Source organism: Lontra canadensis, unplaced genomic scaffold, assembly GCF_010015895.1.
Source record: "Lontra canadensis isolate GAN:19392208 unplaced genomic scaffold, GSC_riverotter_1.0 scaffold20, whole genome shotgun sequence".
NCBI classification, from domain to species: Eukaryota; Metazoa; Chordata; class Mammalia; order Carnivora; family Mustelidae; genus Lontra; species Lontra canadensis.
This window is the reverse complement of record NW_022631014.1, coordinates 1,061,659-1,082,433: the sequence shown is the minus strand read 5'-3', so window position 1 is coordinate 1,082,433 and position 20,775 is coordinate 1,061,659.

The following is a 20,775-nucleotide window of genomic DNA, read 5'->3' as shown; positions in this document are numbered from 1 at the left end:
CTCTGAACCTCAGGCCCACAGCCCTTTCCATCTGCTGTGTCCCTTGCTGCAGCCTGGGACCGTTTTTGCCTGAACCCAAGCTGATATTTCCAGGATTATCCAGCCACAGGAGAGATATCTTGTATTGTAACCCACTGGCCTGCTCAGACCAACACAGTTGCCTTACACCATATCTACCTACCCAAGATCAAGCTTCTCTGCCTGCCTTACCCATTTCCTGCAATCAGTCCACTGCCAATGCACTGGGTCTGTGGAGTTTCCAGGCTCTCAAGTCTGGTTGGTGTGGCTGAAGCAAATGTTTATTTCGAGCTCCTGGCTCATCTGCTTTTACAGTTCGATGGCTACCAGCAGGCCACAACACTACTGATTATCAGACCCCTGCACCCTCTGCAACCCCTCTGACCACAATGAATTTATCCAGCCCCTATCAAGTTATGCAAACCATGACTTGGAAGTCATCTGTGGCACCATTTTCTACCTCATGTCCAATCCATCCCAGGTTCTGTCCATGGTAGGCATAGCTCTCAGATTTGCCCACTTCCTCATCTCAAGGGATTAACTGACAGAGTTTTATGTCTTGCTCTCATTTCATGTCCATTGGGGGGCAGCTGTGCTCTGCTGCATGTTGTCTTCACTCTGTGACCCAAGCTAATGGAGTAGCCTCCATCCAGAAAATTGCTGGCGGTGTGGCAGATAACAAAGAACATGTCAACCTCTTACTGTTCACAAATGTCCCTGTCAAATATCACTGCTATTGGGAAAGAGTCTCAGGTGTGCAGTATTTTGACCCCCCATTGAATCACACAAGGCCTCTGCTTGGCCCGTAAGCCTTCCTTACCAAGAGATAAAGAGCCCACAAAGCCTATCCCAGGCTTATCACCTTGTGTTGGAATATCTTACAAATATAATCAAAAACTTACCATGCTAATCCCAATCCTAAGTATTATCCAGGTGAAATGAAAGTTTATGTTACTAAAAAACCCTGTATATTAATATCTATAGAAGTTGATTAAGTTCCATCAAAACTGGAAACAGAGGCACCTAGGTGTCTCAGTCAGTTAAGCATCTGCCTTTAGCTCAGGTCATGATTTCAAGGTCCTGAGATGGAGCCCCAATTTGGGCTCCCTGTTCAGCAGGGAGTTTGCTTCTTCCTCTCCCTCTATTCTTTCACCCTGCTTGTGTGCTATCTCTATCTAATAAATAAATAAAATCTTAAAGGGAAAAAAAAAAGTTTGGAGTTAGAGATGGAAATAGGTTTCCATCTAACCTCACAGATCTCAGATTGTCCTTGCTCTTGTCCATGTCTGTCTTTCCTTCCTGATGGTCTGGTTAACCTATTTACAACAACTTTGGGCCCAACACCTTCAATAGCCCTGCCAGGTCCCACAGGGGTAGGTGTAACTGCCTTACTAGGTCACACACAGAGGCTGTTTCTCCTGTTGATCCTGAGAGAACACCCACCTTAATGCCTTTTATGTGATGACACCGCTTGGCCTTAATGCATGGGATTTCTCTCTCTCTCTCTTTTTTTAAGAGAAGGGGAGAAGCAGTGGGAGGGGAGGAGGAAGAGAGAGAATCTTAAACAGGATCCACACTCTGCATGGAGCTCCACGTGGGGCTTGATCTCACAACCCTGAGATCATGACCTGATCAAGAGATGGATGCTTAACCCACTGAGCCACCCAGGCACCCTGGTTTTCTCTTTCTTTTTAAAGAATGTTCTTCATTACAAAAGAAAGAGTTGTGTCTGAGTGAATCTGCCTGTGGAAAGTCACAGCTACGATGGGGAAGTTCATGCCCACTTACGTAGTATCTATTAATACAGTCCTTATGTACTGACGTGAATATGCTATCTACTCAAAATTTCTGCCATGATTCATGCAGACAAAAGCAGTTGCAGGAGACCTTGACCAAGGCCTCACGGTGAGTTTTGCTAAAAGCATGGAAAATGTAATTAGCTTCTTCTTCTCATTCAGGTTTGTCTCTCACTGCAGACATAATTCTTGAGGCTTCTCTCTGCAACCTGCCCCCAAATCCCCAGCATGAGTTCCCTACACTTGATTAGAAACAGAAAATGGCCAAGTTCAATGCTGACTTGTACTTCCCTTTCAGGAAGCTCTCATTTTCCTTCACCCTCCCTGGATGTCCCACATCTCTTGACTCCAGCCCCTACTATCAATGCCAATGATAGCTTATGTTTCTCCCAAACAGTTACAGGTGTGACATGCATAGTTTACCCAGTATTCACCAAGTTAATGTACAGAACCATCCTATAACCCTTACATCAATACTGTGAAGCCTCCATCTGCCAAATCAGAGGAATCCAGTTCATTCCAGAAGCTGCCCTTCCTTGACATGGGCAGAGACTCATTCATCTCATTCATGTTCTGGTGTCCTGGATCCTGTTAGGGTACAGGGGAGGGTGGTTGGAGGGTTTATTGTTTGTTAATGGGACAAAAAGTCAAACACCTTACTAGGAAGTCTCATGAAATAATTTGGACTGATGTGCGGAAAGTTAAAATGGTCCAGAAGTTTCAGCAAGGTGGTGTCCTGGGACATGTACCTCAGGCAAGCAGTGAAAGGAATGGGGGAAAGTTCATCCAGTCATGAATATATTAGGCCAGGGCTGTGGGGATTAATAAACTCCAGGCTCCAGGATTGGTCCTTTAAAAAAGATGCCCACCGGCTGAATTCCAGTATATAAAAAGACATACTTGGGCTGATATTGTTCAGGACACGCAGACTGATGGGTAAAGAACAGTTGTCAACTGACGTCAGTAAAACTCACTGTAAGCCCTAACTCCTTGAAGAGCGTAGACTTCCCAATATATCACCAAGTTCGATTAGGCTCAGTTCAGGAATCATTTTGGCTTGAGCCTACAGACTGAAGGCCTTTAGTACCTGCTGTTAAGCAGAAATGGGACAGGGAAGATATAAAGCTACAGATAATGATCTTTCTGTGATGATAATGGTTTTGATTAGTTCTTCTCTAAAAGGGTTAAACATTCCAGTGTCAATCATTATGAAAAAGGCAGGTCCTCAGACAAGAAACTGAAAGTTTGGAGGTGGATAGAGCTCTCCTGCCAGATTTTAAAGAGGGAGAGTTTCTAGGCATGGGCTTGTTCCCAGTATACGCTAGAATGATTATTGACACTTTGAGAAAGTTAGAGTGGTCTGCAAGATTTGAAGAGCAGGCCATGTTTTAGACACCAGCTATGTGGCTTCATAGTACTCTTAGTATTTGTTATTATTGTTTCCTGTTGTTACCTTTCATCTGGCACAATGGTTCTCAGCCCTGGCTGCACATTAGAACTACCCGGGGAGCTTTTAAAACTACCTCCCCTCTGAGCTGCACGCGAATAAATTTAATCAGAATCACTGAAGGTAGGGCCCAAGCATGATATATTCAGTATCTATCCCAATCTATTTAAAGTGTGTCTGTGTGTGTGTTTATACACATACACATATATATGTAAATATAAAATCAGTGTGTGTGTGTATATATATATATGATCTCTGAATATGCATTGTGTTTGTATATATAATCAGTGTGTGTATATATATAACCTATATATATATGATCAGCATATGTAAGATACATATTTAATCAATATATTCACAAAAATGGTTATATATATATACACACATATACATACATATGTGTGTGTGTGTATGTGTGTGTGTTTAACACTCCAGGTGATTCTAATGTGCAGCCAGAATAAAAAACTGCTTTACTAACCTTTCTTGGAAGTATTCCAACCCTGCCTCCACTTCGCTACTGAGACCATATGAGGCAAATAGGCAAAACCAGGATGATCATGGCAATGGTTTTATTGAGAAGAATATTAAATGAGTTGGGGTTGCTAACAATTTGGGGCACAAGATCTAGTTTCCCCACCCCATAGAAAAACTGATAATTTCTGTAGATATCATTGTTTTTTTTTAAAAGATAGATACAAGGGGCGCCTGGGTAGCTCTGTGGGTTGGGCCTCTGCCTTCAGCTCAGGTCGTGATCTCAGGGTCCTGGGATCGAGCCCCACATCAGGCTCTTTGCTCGGCTGGGAGCCTGCTTCCCCCCTCTCTCTCTGCCTGCCTCTCTGCTTACTTGTGATCTCTCTCTCTCTCTCTGTCAAATAAAATCTTAAAAAAAAAAACACAGATACAAGTTTTCTTGGGTAACTAAAAATAACCTAATTTGTTTAAATAATTCAATGATAATATATATTTTTAAAGATTTTATTTATTTATTTGACAGAGAGAGATCACAAGTAGGCAGAGAGGCAGGCAAAGAGAGAGGAGGAAGCAGGACCCTGGGATCATGACCCGAGCCGAAGGCAGAGGCTTTAACCCACTGAGCCACTCAGGCGGCCCGATAATATATTTTTAAGATTTGTTTCTAACAAGGATTGGTAATATTTTAATGAAAAGAAAATGTGTCTAATGTTTGGTTTCCTGACAAGCCAAAGGATGATATACAGGGGATGGTAAGTAAGAACCTCCTGAAAGCATGTCAGCTAAACAACATGTATAGTTACGTAAGACCAACCCTTCTCCCTTGTACTTTTCCTCCTAAATAATAGCTTATTTTTAAAATTCTTCATCCATAAGCCACGGTTCTCTCTTTAAACTTTCATACTGGTTGTATTTTGTGCAATAGATAACTATGACACAAGGTGACTGGTTTTTGCTTAAAACTATCTCCTGCTAGTTTATTTTATTGTAAGATTATAGTATATAATACTTATAACATAGAAACTATGTGTTAACCAACTGCTTGTGTTACTGGAAGAATCTTGGTCAGGAGGAGGTTATTAGTATAATAGTTTTGGGGGCATCAAAAGTTATACGTGGATTTCCAACTGCACAGCAGGTCAGTGACCCAACCCCTGTGTTGTTCAAGGGTCAAATGTATGATGAAATAATTACTACAATAAGGTTAGTTAACACCCCATTACCTCACATACTTACCATTTGTTTTTTTGTGTGTGCTGAGAACATCTAAGATTTCCTCTTGACAACTTTCAAGTATATAATACAATTAGTTAACTATAACTATTCATTGCTTACTACATGCTATAAATTAGACCTCCAGAACTTATTTACCTCCGAATTGGAAATATGTACCCTCTGACCAACATCTCCCCATTTCTCCCAGCCCCTCAACCCCTAGCAACCACCATTTGGCTCTCTATTTCTGAGTTCAGCATTTTTAGATTCTACATTGAAGAGAACCTATAGCATTTGTTTCTTTGTTTTTTTTCACTTAACATAATGCCTCCAATGTCCATCCATATACTTGCAAAAGATAACATTTCCTTCTTTTTTGTGGCTTATTTTCCAGTGTGTGTGCATGTGTGTGTTTCTTCATCCATTTAATTGTCACTGGACACTTAGGTCATTTCCATGGCTTAGATATTGTGAATAATGCTGTATTGGATATGGGAGTGCAGATACCTCTTCAAGATAGTGATTTCATTTCCTTTAGATATATAGCCAGAAGTGGGATTGTGAATCATATGGTAGTTCTAACTTTCATTTTTTTCAGGAACCACCATACCATTTTCTCTAGGGGCTATACCAATTCACAATCCCACCAACAGTGTACAAGGGTTCTCTTTTTCAAAAACGTTTTTAAAATCTACCCTTTATTAGGTTAAAAAAAAAAACATGAAGCCCCTTATACCATAAAAAAAATTAACTCAAAATGGATTAAAGACCTAAATCTAAGAGACAAAAGTAAAAAACTCTTAGAAGAAAACATAAGGTCAAATCTTCATGTTTAGATTGGGGATAGTTTCTTATACATGACACCAAAAGCACAGTCATCAACAACAAAGAGAGATACATGGACTTTAAATTAAAAACTTTTTTCATTAACGGACACCATCAAGAGAGTAAAAAGAAACTACAGAATGGAAGATAATATTTGGATTATCACATATGGGATAGAGATTTAATATCCAGAATATATACAGAACTCTTACAACTCAACAAAAAAAAGACAAACAAACAAATTTAAAAATGGGCAAAGGACTTGAAGGAACATTTCTCCAGAGATGATATACAAATGGCCAATAAGCACATTAAAAGATGTCCAACGTCATTAGTCATCAGAGAAATGTAAATCAAGACCACAATGAGATATGATTTCAAACTTAATGGTATGGCTATAAATAAATTAATGAACAAATGGATAAACAAACAAACAGAAATTATGTGTTGGCAAGGATGCAGAGAAATTGGGCCTTTGTACATTGCTGGTGGGAAGTACAGTATTGCAGTCACTGTGGAAAACAGTTGTAAGAGTTCCTCAAAAAGCTAAATATGGAGTAACTACATGACCCAACAATTTCATTCCTAAGTATATGCCCCAAAAGACTTGAAAACAAGGTTTCAAGTAGATACTTGCCTGCCAATGTTCACAGCAGCACTATTCACAATAGTCAAAAGATGGAAACAATCCTAGTGTCCGTTGACAGATGAAGGGATAAGCAAAATGTGGTATCTCTACAAAGGAATATTATTCAGCCATAAGAATGAATGAAATTCGGACACATGCTACAATATGGATGGAACTTGAAAACATTATGCTAAAGGAAATAATTTAGACACAAAAATGAAAATATGTATGATTCCACTTGTGCAGGATATCTAAAATAAGCAAATTAGATTATTAGACAGAATGTAAACTAGAGGGTATCAGGGCCTGAAGAAAGGGGGCACTGGGATGTTATTGCTTAATGGGTACAAAGTTTCTGTTTGGGGTGATGAGAGAATTTTGGCAACAGACACTGGTGATAACTCTACAACACTGTGAATGCAATTAATGCTACATAATGTAAAAGTGGTTAAAATGGCAGATTTCATGCCACGTATATTTTACCACAATAAAAATACTTGTTAAAAATCCATGAAACCAACTATTTTATTTACTATCTTCTCCCAATTTCCACTGTCAGATAAATGTCACTGAGATTAATCAGAAATATGAAGTTACTTTTGATGAGAGCAGGGAATGCATTACTAATTTATGCCAAAGACCAAATACAGATGTTGTCAAAGTATAAATATTACCACCACATGGCATTAGTTCACAGGACACTCAGGATACCACCCTGAATATGGAACAAGGCTTCACAGACCACTGATCTAGAAGGAAATGTATTATGGAATATATATGCTCTGATTTTAGAAAGACAGATTTCCTTTTACCTTCTGATTTAATTAACTTTCTCTTTAAGACAATCCTATTATATGTGGATTTATTATAGTTGAGATTAGTTCTTAAAAAGAAAAAAAACACAGAAAGTAATGTGGGTTTTGAGTAAGAAAATCAATTTGATTTGTCCTTGTTCAGAATTGGCGTTTCAAAGACAAAACCCATAAATTCGGACTATTTCGTGTTTTTATATTGGGAGCAACATCATCATAATATAGATTATTTAAATATTGCCAAGAGATTCCAGTAAAATTTTGAAACATAGGAATACAGGTAACATTTTTTTGAAATCATAGGTCTGTCTTTATGCTGAATATATATTTGAGCATGCAAAGAAACAATGTATTTCAAAGCCCATTAGAAATTCAGATGCAGAATTTCCTTTCAACTGATCATGTAGAAGTGGATTAATACAGATAATATGAACAGAGAAAAATAAAAATATGTCATGTTGGATATTCAATAATCCATTACTCAAAGATAAAAGTTTTCTAATAGCCATTAAAAAGAAAATCAAAGAATATATAAATTTTAATTTAGCATAGCATTGTATCACATCATAGCTAATGGGAAACTTCCAAAGCATCTAGCAACAGATGGGTTACTGGTCATTTCCTAAGAATTTAGAAATGCCAAAGGTAAAGAAAATTACACTGTTCCAAAAAGCTTTTAAATAAAAAGAAGTTAAATTCCCCACAGTAAAAACCGTATGGAGAACAGTTGTAAATTTAGGCACTACTGAATAAAACTGCAGTTAAATAAGCCAATTATTTTTATAGGGAAAATAAATTTTCCTGTGATAATTCAGATAAAACTGGCAAATGGATAACTGCCTTAATAAAAGGGAGAAAGAAAGCTCAACATAACAGCAATTTATACAAAACAAGGAGTGATAATGAGGAAAGAGATAAGGAATATCTGTAAGGTATGTTACAAGTATATAAATCTGAGAACCTGGTGAGTGTGGGAGATTTAGAGAGTGGAGAGGGGGTTGAAATTTGAAATTTCTTCTTAAATAAAAAGTTGTTTAAAGATGAAAGAATAAAAAAATACGATGAAAGAAAACGCTTCCCTTGAAAGTGTGCATACAGAATCATCCAAATTTGGGGGATGTCTAAAACAGGACCCACAGTTTCTGTTGACACATTTCAACGATGTGGACAATTCAATCCCACTTTTAAGTCCCTGTATTTTACCGAATTGCTCCTAAATAATTAGCCAGTCCTGTGATAAATAATTTACTTACATTAGTCAGGACTCTCTTAATTATAAATGACAAAGACTAGCTTAGGTTGGCTTAAGCAGACTAACAAGCTAGGTTGGTTACCATACCTGGGCAAAAATTTAAGTGCTGAGCTTGAGGATTGGTGATCTTTATTTACCCCAGCCTGGATTTTCTTCCCCTTCCTTCTTACCTCCAGTCTTTGCCTCTAATGTCTGCATTCACTTCTAGTTGGAGAGAATGAAGCTAAGCCAAGCCATGCCAAGACTAAACTAATTAGAAACAAGATGAAGAACAAGAGGGAAAGAGTGTCTTTATGGCAACAGAGTCCCCAGTTCCAAATGCTGAGACCCCCAATACCAAGCACGTTTTTGAAACTCTTCTTCTGGTTCTGCTAGCTATTGCCAGATCCTTCAGATAAAGGCCCACTTTTGGCTCAAGCTAGTTTGAGTTGGATTTCTGTCACTTGTAACCAAAAGCATCCATGCTTATATAATATACCTCTCTGAATAGTACTGGAGAACTGAATTCCTGGGAGAGGAAATGGATGGGCAAGTAAATGTCAGCCTAATAGTTAGGATTAGTTCCTAGAGAAGGGGCTATAAAGTCTTTCTTTCTTTCTTTCTTTCTTTCTTCCTTCCTTCCTTCCTTCCTTCCTTCCTTCCTTCCTTCCTTTCTTTTTAAAGATTTTATTTATTTATTTGACAGAGACAGCGAGAGCAGGGGGAGTGGGACAGGATAAGCCGGCTTCCTGCTAAGCAGGGAGCCCGATGCAATGCGGGGCTCGATCCCAGGCCCCTAGGATCATGACCTGAGCCAAAAGCAGATGCTTAACTACTGAGCCACCCAGGCACCCCTGCTTAGGTGTTTCTTAAGTGTTACTGTAAGTGGGGCTTCCTGAGAGGGGCTGGTGCAAGGAATCTGCAAGGTACGAAAGTGGACAGAAAGTGAAGTGGGCCAAAATTACAGAGTTAAAGTAAAGAAAGGAAATGGAGTTAATGATATGGATATGTTATACTGGTCAGCAGAATCATTCATTCCCACACTTGACAAGCATTTACTGAGCACTTAACGTGCCAGGCACTGTGCCAGGTGCCAGAGAGAGCAGCAGGATGGAGGATGCACATTCCTGCTCTAGAGTTCATATTGTTGTAGGGGACCCAAGAGTTTCTCCCATTATACTTCTACAGTTTTAGTGATATGGTCCAAAAAAGAAGACAAAGAGTTACTGAGTCTCAATTTTGGAAGAGATTTGTCCCGAAGGGGAGGGTAAGGCGGAATTTGTGTAGGAGTGATGGTAACAAGGATATTGACAGATGGGTGTCCTTAGCACAAATAAAGTGGGAGGGTGGAGGAGAGGAAGCATGGGTAAACAAACACTACGTGTAGAAAGAAGAATAAAAGCAAAAGCACAAGAGTGTGTGGACATCATTTTTGGCAGAACAGTGGGTCTTGCCAGAAGGTACATCTTAAATATCAGGCCCAGGGATTTAGACTTCATGCCTAGGGGCATGAAGCATGAGCCCCGGTGTATAAGCGAAACAGAGCCAGATTAATAAAACAATCTAGATCAAATGAATTGACACTACAAAGGATGGAAGTCAGGACAGTTCCTCAAAAGTCTGTTAAAATGTCCAGAAGAGAGGTAATAAATAAGTCGCTTGAGAAGTCACTGAGGAAAAGGGGAAATAATAATTTTGGAAAATATAAAAGAGGTGGGGCAGTCCTTGGCAACTGGTGATGCAAAAGGAAAGATGATACCTTGGGTTGTATGGCCACTCACAGAGCTGGGGGTGGAAAGAAGGAAGAGAAGGTTTGTCGGGGAAAAGGATAGTTCAGGCCATCTCAAGTTTAAGGTGTTTTGTGAACATCCTAGAGTAGAAGATCAGGAAGGAAGTAGTTAAGTTTGAAACCCCAGAATTCCAAAGTTAAATTGGGAACAGCAACTTGAGATTTGATGGTAGTCTGCAGAAAGGGGGTAGTTGAGGTCAAGGAAGTGTAGGACAGAAGGAATAAAGAAGAGGTCAAGAGACATAAAGAGGTTTGACACACAGAAACTGCCCCTTTCTGGTTTTATTCCTTGATCTCTCCTTCTGGTCCAAAGAAGGCTATTGTGAGTGCAAAGGGAGATAAGGAACACAAGACACTTTGAAGCCTGCCCAGAACAAGACAAGTATTCAGGGAATGTTGTCCTGGAAGATCAACAGAGCTGATTGTTCTAATGAATGGGGTCAGTTAAATAAATAATTGTATATTTTCAGTGCAGGATATTAAGCTGTTCTTTAAAATCATGCTTTTGAAGAATAGTGAAAGGACTTGGGGAAATGCCTTTAATTTAATATTAAGAGAAAAATCAGAATATAAAATAGAAATTTTACTAAGCAAAATACGCAGACATATACACAATACTTGCAGTAAAAAAATGTTCACAATGGTTATCTCTGGATAATGGGAATAATAGGGATTTAAGCTTCTTAATTAAGAATTTGTTTTCTTAAAGATTTTGTTTATTTATTTGAGAGAGAGAGAGAGTGAGCCAGAGAAAGAGAGAGAGAGCACAAGCAGGGAGGAGAGGCAGAGGTAGATGGAGAAAGCAGGCTCCCTGCTGAGCAAGGAGCCCAGTGTGGGACTCAATCCTAGGACCCTGCGATCATGACCTTAGTCAAAGGCAGACGCTTAACTGACTGAGCCACCCAGTTGTCCCTCCTCATTAAGAATTTAATTTAAATACTTAAATAAGTTTTTCACAGTATTGTCTGTATTTTTATCATAAGTAATGTTTTATAGTGAGAAAACAATTTCTAAACAAAGGAAGTTTGATCAGTAGCCTCAAATCATGTGGGAAGGCTATTGGTCTTGGCATCTGATGGCAAGTTTTAGCACAATAGCAATGGTGGAAGGCTACTTAAAAAAAAGTCCTCCTTTCTAATAACATTTCCTTTCCTTTCCTTCCTGTAAGAGGTAGAGATTTTTCAGAATGCTATGCTTAAAACCACATTGTGGAGACTTAAGTGAGCAGGTGGCGAAAGGATGATGTCAGGGACCCTGGAAGGCTCCTGATTTGGTGGTAAAGTGGAGGAGAACAATAGGAAAATAGCTTGAGGGGAGTGTAGAGTGAAGGGAAGGTTTTTAATTTAGAAGAAAGCAGAAGTGAGCACATTTCTGGCAGAAGTAAAGGAGCCAGATAGAGATTAAGGATTCAAGAGAAATGGCAAACCATAAGAGACTCTTAATCTCACAAAACAAACTGAGGGTTGCTGGGGGGTGGGGGGTAGGGAGAGGGTGGCTGGGTTATAGACATGGGAGAGGGTATGTGCTATGGTGAGTGCTGTGAAATGTGTAAGGCTGATGATTCACAGACCTATACCCCCGGGGCAAATAATACATTATATGTTAATTTAAACAAAAAAAAGAGAGAGAGAGAGAGATGGGAAACTGTAACTGAACAATCCACTCCGGAAGAGGTAGGAGTGATTGAAATAGGCACTTTGGGGGGAAATTCAGCTACATCCTTGAATGATCCCTTCTGATCATTAATACAATCCCATTCATTCGATTTGACATGTTTATTTTCCTTGTCCTTCATACATTCCTTTAGGCTAAAATATATGTTACATTAGCATAAAACTTTTTTAAGCAGAAAAATCCCATTAGAAATTTAATAAAAGCAAAGAAATGGTTAAAACTCAACAAAACATTAGCTGAACACACTGAGAGAACATTGTTGCAATTCCTTGAAGAATTGAACCCTGTAAAAGAGACAATTTCTTCATTTTTATTTCGAATAGTGCCACAAGCATAAATCAATTTGTGCTCTCATTTTTACGTTATTATTGAAAATGAATAAAAAGAGCTACTTGGCTGTTCAAGATGTTACTCTATTTTCCTCAACAAGATTATGCAATAATACCCAAATTTTAACCAACAGAATGAGTTGGGTTATGGAACAAATTAGTCATAGAGATAGGACTCGCCTCATAAAAGTAGACTCTCATGAAACAATATGAGCAAGGACTGAGTTTTATTAGTTGCGCCTCGAATATCTCATTCCCAGTTCTGATGATGGTGAAATACATTGACTCAGCATTTGGAATATTAGAATGGCTCTATGCCTTTGAAGGCTTTAAAGGATCTGATCTCAAGAATCCATTTACAATATTCAGTTGGCATGGCTACTTATGTATTTTGAAAACATTTATTAAAACTAATTAGCATTAACCTATATTCTTTATTTAAAGGATAAGGTGATCCAGGATATAACATCTGTCTCCATAACTATATTTGCTTGATATTAAATTGCTTTTGTACATGTTTTAGGCAAAATAATAATAAAGTGTTTTGAACTCAGGTGGTGTCTCATCATTTGCCACCAAAAATTATTAACCACTTAAACTATTTAGAATTTTCTTTCATCTAAAAGACATGGGGACACCTGGTAGTCTCAGTTGGTAGAGCATGTGGCTTTTAATCTTGGGGTCGTGAGTTCGAGCCCCATGTTGGGTGCAGCAGAGATTAATTAGTTAATTAATTAATCAAAAAAATAAAATAAAATAAAAATAAAAAACATAAAAATTATATTATAGTTCTGTTTCTGAGAGATATCACATGGACATATGTTTAACTCTCAATATTTTATGATAAGAAAAATAAAGACACAGACAAGTCTCTAAAATTGTTTTCAAGATGACTCACTTATTAATTGAACAATATTATTTAACCTAATTTTCATAGGATTATACACTTACTTTGAAAAACACCCAAATTTTCCTATAGGAAAATATTATTCTCATCTTCGTGAATATTTTGAACATAGTTCCAAAAGAAAAAACTAAAATTCTTCTCAATGAACTACCATTGTACTTGGGTAAGTTATTTAACCCCTGAGCTTAAAGCAGCACCCACAAACAGCTTGTTTATCTATAGCCATCAGCCACGCACTTGTAGGTTCCCAGCAATAGATCATCACACCCATAAAGAAAACTCAGTCATCATTGACTGTGAAGGACTTTGTGAATGCATATTGATGACTGATAATTTTCAAACTCTAGCAAGCATCAGAATCACAAGGATAATTTAAAAATACAGATTACCAGGGGTGCCTGGGTGGCTCAGTGGGTTAAAGCCGCTGCCTTTGGCTCAGGTCATGATCCCAGGGTCCTGGGATCGAGCCCTGTGTCGGGCTCTCTGCTTGGCGAGAGCCTGCTTCTCCCTCTCTCTCTGCCTGCCTCTCTGCCTACTTGTGATCTCTGTAGAAATCACAAGTATTGTGTCAAATAAATAAATAAATCTTTTTTTAAAATAAATAAATAAAAATACAGATTACCAGTCACCAGACTTAGAGTTTCTGGTCCCAGTATGTCTGGGGTACGACCCAAGAATCTATATTTCTAACAAATTCCTGAGTGATGCTAATGCTGCTGGTGTAGGAACCACACTTGGAAAACTAATGTGAACAATCCATTCAAATGTACATACCTGTAAGATACACTCACAATGACAATGCCACTGATTTTTGAAGATTTCTCATCTATAAGGGCAATCACTTTCCCTCAGTATTTTCTCCTTTCGGATGGGTTCTAATGTTCATCTCAGCGAGGAGAAATGACATAGGAATTAAGGGGTATCCTGAAGGATTTACAATTTGTTGTAAGTATTGTCTCATTCTTTTCCTCTCTGCGGTTGACCCAAGTCCCTGGGAAAAACCAGGTGTGATCTAGCCTCTGATCACATAACCATCCTAAAATGGAGTAGATTTTTTTCTCTTCTTTATGGACAGGAATATATGTTTGTTAGAAGACTCCAGTAACATTTCCTGCATGGAGATTCTATTGTTCTCTTAATATGAAAGAAAATTGTGGGCTATTAGTAAGCAAAAACAGATGACTTTGAAATCAATAGACCAGGGAGACTTTGTGTTGGACCTGAGCTCCGTGTTAGTCAGTTTAATGCAGGCAACACAAATCTTTCTAGATATTTTTTACAGAAAAAGATTTAACATGGGGAGCAAGATGCTTGCTAAATCACTTGAAAGAGTTGGAGTATCAGGCATCAGGAAGGCTGATCTAGAAATCCAAAAGCTGTTTCCCAGCACTGTGTCTCAACACCCACGAATCTGGTGATCAGACACTGAAATAGCAAATCTGGACACCTCAACTCCCTTTAGATACATATCTCCGTTACTTTGCTCTTCAAGAAGGCAAATGGCCTTCACCTCATTTCCGCCTTCCAAAGCTAGGACACGTGCCTCTAATTGATTGAATACAATTTGCAGCCAGAATCCAAGCTGTAATTTTTAGATTTCCAGCCTTTGCAGTATAGGAAGATACTCTAAGATTAAGAACAAATGCAGAACAAGCTGAGAAATGTGCTGATATATTTTCATGATGATTATCTACTACCATATGAGAAAGTCCTGATTTATTCTGGTAATGTCCTGTTCTTCCTTCTCCTCCTTCTCTTGCACGCACACACACATATACACACATACATGTGAGCACAGTTAGGCATGTATCCACCTTCCTCATTTCTGTAAACGGGCTTCCCTATCCTTTAGTTCATAAATCCTTGCACTAATTTTTATTCTTTTAATCACAATGTTTTCAAATTGGAAGAAACCCAGATCATCTAGCCCTGCCTCCTGCTTTCCAGATGAACAAGATAAGGCCAAAAGGCATATGACTAGTAAGTGGCTGAGCAAGAAGCTGTAACCAATTCTACCACCCTAGATTTATTTTCCTTCCACAAAATATACCATTTTGTCACTGAACTGTGCTGATTGTTCTTTTCAGGTCCCTTAATTCCATACCCTCATCTCTACTTCTCCTGTGACCATCTTAGCTCAGGTCTCTAATATCTCGAACATAGATTTAACAAGAGATGCTGAGACAGAATTCCTGCATTTCTCCACTCCAACTTACCCTATATTCTGCCACTATCTTCATTCTCTGAGAAATCCTTCACTTTGGCATCCCTTACTTTTTTTTTTTTTTTTAAGATTTTTATCTATTTAGGAGACGCCTGGTGGTTCAGTCAGTTAAGTGTCTGCCTTTGGTTCAGATCATGATCCCAGGGTCCTGAGATTGAGTCCCACATCAGGCTCCCTGCTCATCAGGGAGCCTGCTTCTCCCTCTGCCTGCCACTCCCCCTGTTTATGTGCTCTCTCTCTCTCTCTGACAAGTAAATAAATAAAATCTTTAAAAAAAATAGATTTTATTTATTTAGGGGTACCTGGGTGGCTCAGTCAGTTAAATGTCTGCCTTCTATTTAGGTCATGATCCCAGGATCCTGGAATTGAGCCCCATATAGGGCTACTCTGCTCCTTCCCCCTATTCATGCTATTCATGCTCTCTCTATCAAATAAAGAAATTCTATTTTTTTTTAATTTAAATTAGAGCAAGATGGCAGAGGTGTAGGAGACCTAAATCTCATGGGGTCCTGGGAGTTCAGTTAGATAGTTATCAAACCATTCTGAACACCTACAAACTCAATAAGAGATCGAAAAGAAGAGCAGCAATTCTAGGAACAGAAAAGCGACCACTTTCTGGAAGGTAGAATGTGCAGAGAAGTGAATCTGTGGCAGTATATGGGAAGAAGGATCGCTGTGGGGAGGGGCTGGCTCCCCGCAAGTGGTAGAGCAGCAGAGCACAAAACAGGAACTTTCAGATGTCGGCTGCACTGAGGGACGTTGCTCCAGAGGCTTAGCAGGGGGCGGAGCCCTCGCAGGGACAGGGTGGTCTTGGGACCCGAGGGTGTCTTGAGAGTGGCAGAGCTCCCAGGTATTGGAGAGGGGAAGCAAGCTGCAGAGACAGAGCCGAGGAAGGGCTCTCGCTCGGCTTGGGGTTACCTTAAGTCATGATCCAAGGCACAGTTAGGCCAGTGCTTTTGAGCAGGGACACCACAAATGGCAGATCCAGGGAGACTCACTTTCCTCTTCCAGGAGGATCAGCGCAGAAGCATGCGTGGCAGATTCCAGACTCCAAACAGGGCCATGTGCCATGTGCCAGAGATAGAAAGGTTTGGTCACAGTCTGGCTGAGCATGAAGTGCGGCCAGAGACCAGGGAGATGGGAGTGACTGACTGCTTTTCTCTGAGGGTGCACTGAGGAGTGGGGCCCAGAGCTCTCAGCAACTAGGGTCGGAGATTGGGAGGCTGCCATTTTCATTCCCATCCTCCAAAGCTATATGGAAAGGGTTTGGGGAATAAAAGTTCCTGAGAGCAAAACAGAGCAGATTACTTAGCCTGGCCCCTGGCAAGGGCGGTGCAATTTTGCCTCGGGCAAAGACATTTGAGAATCACTGCAACAGGCCCCTCCCCCAGAAGATCAGCATGAACATCAGCCAAGACCAAGTTCATCAACCAATGAGAACTGGGGAACTCCAGAGGTAGAGGAATGCAACACATAGAATTCATGGCTTTTCCCCCACGATTCTTCAGTCTTTCAAAGTTAAATTTTTTTAATTTTATTTTTTTCTTATTCTATTTTTTTTTTTAAGATTTTATTTATTTGACAGAGAGAGAGATCATAAGTAGGCAGAGACACAGGCAGGGGGTGGGGGAGTAGGCTCTTATTCTATTTTTTATTTTTCTATTTTTTATTCTATTTTTTTAAAAATTTCCTCTTTCCTATTTTAACCTTTTTAAACTATTTTATCTTATCAATAATTTTTTTTTAAATTTTCTTTTTAAATTTTCATTGTTATAGTCGTATTCTATCCATTCATTGTATTTAACCTTCAAATCAGGAAATGACAGATCCTGGTGAGGATGTGGAGAAAGGGGACCCCTCCTACACTGTTAGTGGGAATGCAAGCTGATGCATCCACTCTGGAAAACAGCATGGAGGTTTCTCAAAAAGTTGAAAATAGAGCTACCCTATGACCCAGCAATCGCCCTACTGGGTATTTACCCTAACGATACAAATGTAGTGATCTGAAGGGACACGTGCACCCGGATGGTTATAGCAGCAATGTCCAAAATAGCCAAACTATGGAAAGAACCTAGATATCCATTAACAGATGAATGGATAAAGAAGAGGTGGTATATATATACGATGGAATACTATGCAGCCATAAAAAACCCCGAAATCTTATCATTTGGATGGAACTAGAGGGTATTATGCTGCGTGAAATAAGTCCATCAGAGAAAGACAATTACTATATGATCTCCCTGATATGAGAAATTTGAGAGGCAGGGTGGGGGATCGTGGGGGAAGGGAGGGAAAAACATGAAACAAGATGGGACTGGGAGGAAGACAAATTATAAAAGACTCTTAATCCCAGGAAACAAACTGAGGATTGCTGGGGGGTGGAAAGGAGGGATAGGGTGGCTGGGTTATGGACACTGAGGTGGGTATGCGCTATTCTGAGCACTGTGAATTGTGTAAGACTGATAATTCACAGACCTGCAACCCTGAAGCAAATTATACATTATATGTTAATTTTAAAAAATACTTGTAAATACTTGCATAGCTGAAGTAAATGGCTAAGAAATTCAAAATATATTTAGCCTCCTTGGTAATAAAATTCTTGCAAAGTGATTAAAAATTTTTAAAATAAAAAAACTTTAAAGATTTTATTTATTTGAGAGAGGACAGAGATAGTGAGAGGGAGCACAGGTGGGGATTAGAGAGAAAAGCAGGCTCCCCCCAGCAGGGAACCTGAGACATGGGGCTTGATCCCAGGACCCTGGAATCATGACCTGAGCCTAAGGAAGATGCTTGACCAACTGAACACCCAGGCACCTCTGGCAGCCCTTAATTTGATTGCTAGAATAGCTAATATTGCTGAGAGGATGAGGTTCAAATTCCTTAGCTTGGCCCACCAGCAGCCAAACCCTCTTATCTTATCCAATTTCACTCCTGTATGAGAGGATTGGAACCACAGCCACTTAATGAAAGGCCTGTACTTTAAAGTGCCAGGAGGAACCAAGAACAAGAAGTGGTTGAGTATTAGGCCAAAGACATAATTAGGGGTCAGATTTGATTTTCTTTTGCTCAGGTCAAAAAGACCTGCCAATCAATATATATGAGAACTTGGAATAAGTTACAATTTAAGTCCTAAGCAGAGGAATAAGACTGAATATTAACTCAGCAATGATGGAGCACAAAAACACAGGGCTTTGAACCAAAGACCCAATTTTTATGTAAAATTCTAACATTACTGAAAACACTTTGAAGCCTGTTACTAAGCCTCTTTGAGATAACTTCCTTATTTCTATAATGGAGACAATGATTGATACCTGGTAGGAGCGTTTTTCAAGTTAAATGAAATAACATGTATGAAATAATTTAGGAGAGTACCTAGCATGTATTAGACATTCATTCTTTTCATTATCTTTTCACTCCTTTATTCATTCATTCTACAAATATTTATCCAGTAGCTATAATGTGCAAGTACTATTCAAAGAGCTTTCCAAGTACTGTGCAAGAATACAGTGAGGAACAAAATACATGAAATCCTTGACCTTGCGGAGCTTCCCAAACTAGTGGAAGAGAAAGACAATAAATAAATGAGCCTAAATAGAACTACAAACAGGGATGTGTACCATGAAATTAAAGAATAAATGGGTATAAGAATGACCAGCATATGGGACCAAATTTAAACTGGGGGTGATTAAGAAAGGCTTCTCTCAGGAAATGCAATTAAAACTGAGGCATAAAGGAGAAGAAGTAAAGTAAGTGAAGGATATGATCAATGAATGCCAGTTATTTTCTCTGCCCTCATCGGGACAAAGAGGTGATTCCCTTTAGTTCTCTTCACGTGGCAATATGGAGGTCAGAACCAACCATGCTGGCTATAAGAGCTGAAAGTGGTCGCCTTGAAGGTGAGGAAGAATGCAGAAGGGTCAGGGATGTCTGGAGCTGGTTCATGCTGGCCCACAAAAGCTGATGGTACACATCACTTCCCAATTCTGTGTCCAGTCATGTCACATGGGTCACTTGCAATTGGCTATGGATGGCACATTTACAATGTGGAAATTGGCATACATTATAAATGAAGGGTTTTCTTCCTCTAGACAGGTGGTTATTAAACATTAACCACCATGCCACTGGGCAAGGGCCTGTTGTACTATTTGGTATTTTGAACTATGTTCTTTGATAAAGATAAAAATTAGTTTTAAGAGAAAATGAAAATTTAAGCACTGGATGAAAACATGAGATCATTCTAACTATGAGTAATGTATATTAGCCAAAGGCCGGTCATGAAAGAAAAACCCATGCTAGGTATTTCAAACAGAGGTATTCAATATAGAGATTTGACACACAGGCACTGAAAGGTTGAAAGTGGGATGCTGAGGTAACCTATAGAAAATAGCAGGAATGCTACCACCTCCAGAACTAAGAAAGCAAAAAGGATGAGATTGTGTTTCTAGAACCTAAAAGTTCTGTGAGGTTATTAGGATAGGAAAAGGCACCCTCACGGAGCTGATTTTTGCTCAAATCTCTGAGAAGGGGGCATAACCATGTGGGTGCTAGAAAGCAAAGGGAGACCAGGGCTGGATGATAATAGAAGTGGGATTCTGAAGAGAGAATGGCAGGTGATAGGACACATGCTTGATTGGGTAGGGATGAGGGAGGGTTGGTAGGGCTGCTCTTCCAAAAGCATGCCTGCTGCATAGGCCACTGAGGGGCAGCTGCAGGCTGATTTTGGAAGTATCAAAGGAAGCTGGAGGCTATGGCTGTACCTGTCCTCTCTTTCTGGGGGCTTGCAAACCTGAGCTGGAAACCAGGAGAGGACCCATTATCCTCTCCTCCTGCCTTCCAAACTCCAGCCAACACCTCCTATCAGTAGAAAATATCTGGCAGATGTCATTTTGGAGTCCTAGTCCCAACATCACAGAGCAACCTTTAAGTGGGGCTGAGAAAAATAGGCAAATAACTAACAAGGTAGTTGTGTATTATTTCACAATTCATAGTTGAAACTCTATGGGACCATAAGGACTGGTTCCCAGGCTAAAGTGGTTAAAGTATGTTTTTGCTATTGGAAGAATCAGAAGAGTTTCATGACTTTCTTGGGAGATAGATTGGGAGATAATTCTCCATGGGTCTCTTGCAATTCTGCATGTTTGAGGAGCAGGAGCACTGGCAATTTTGTTACCCACTATTTTTTTCAAGACCATGTATATAACAGATAGTTTGGAAGGTAGAGATAGTGTCTCTCTCTGGAAGAGAGGAAAGTTGTTTGCTGTCCAGTAGAACAGAGATACTATTTCCCCCAACTCTTTCCCACCATCCCCCCAAGGCAAATGTTGGAACAGTTGTTTTGCATGAGTCATGAAGGAAAAGATCATGAAAGGCTGGGGTTTCCTAAGCTATGGTTTCTCAGCTATGACACAA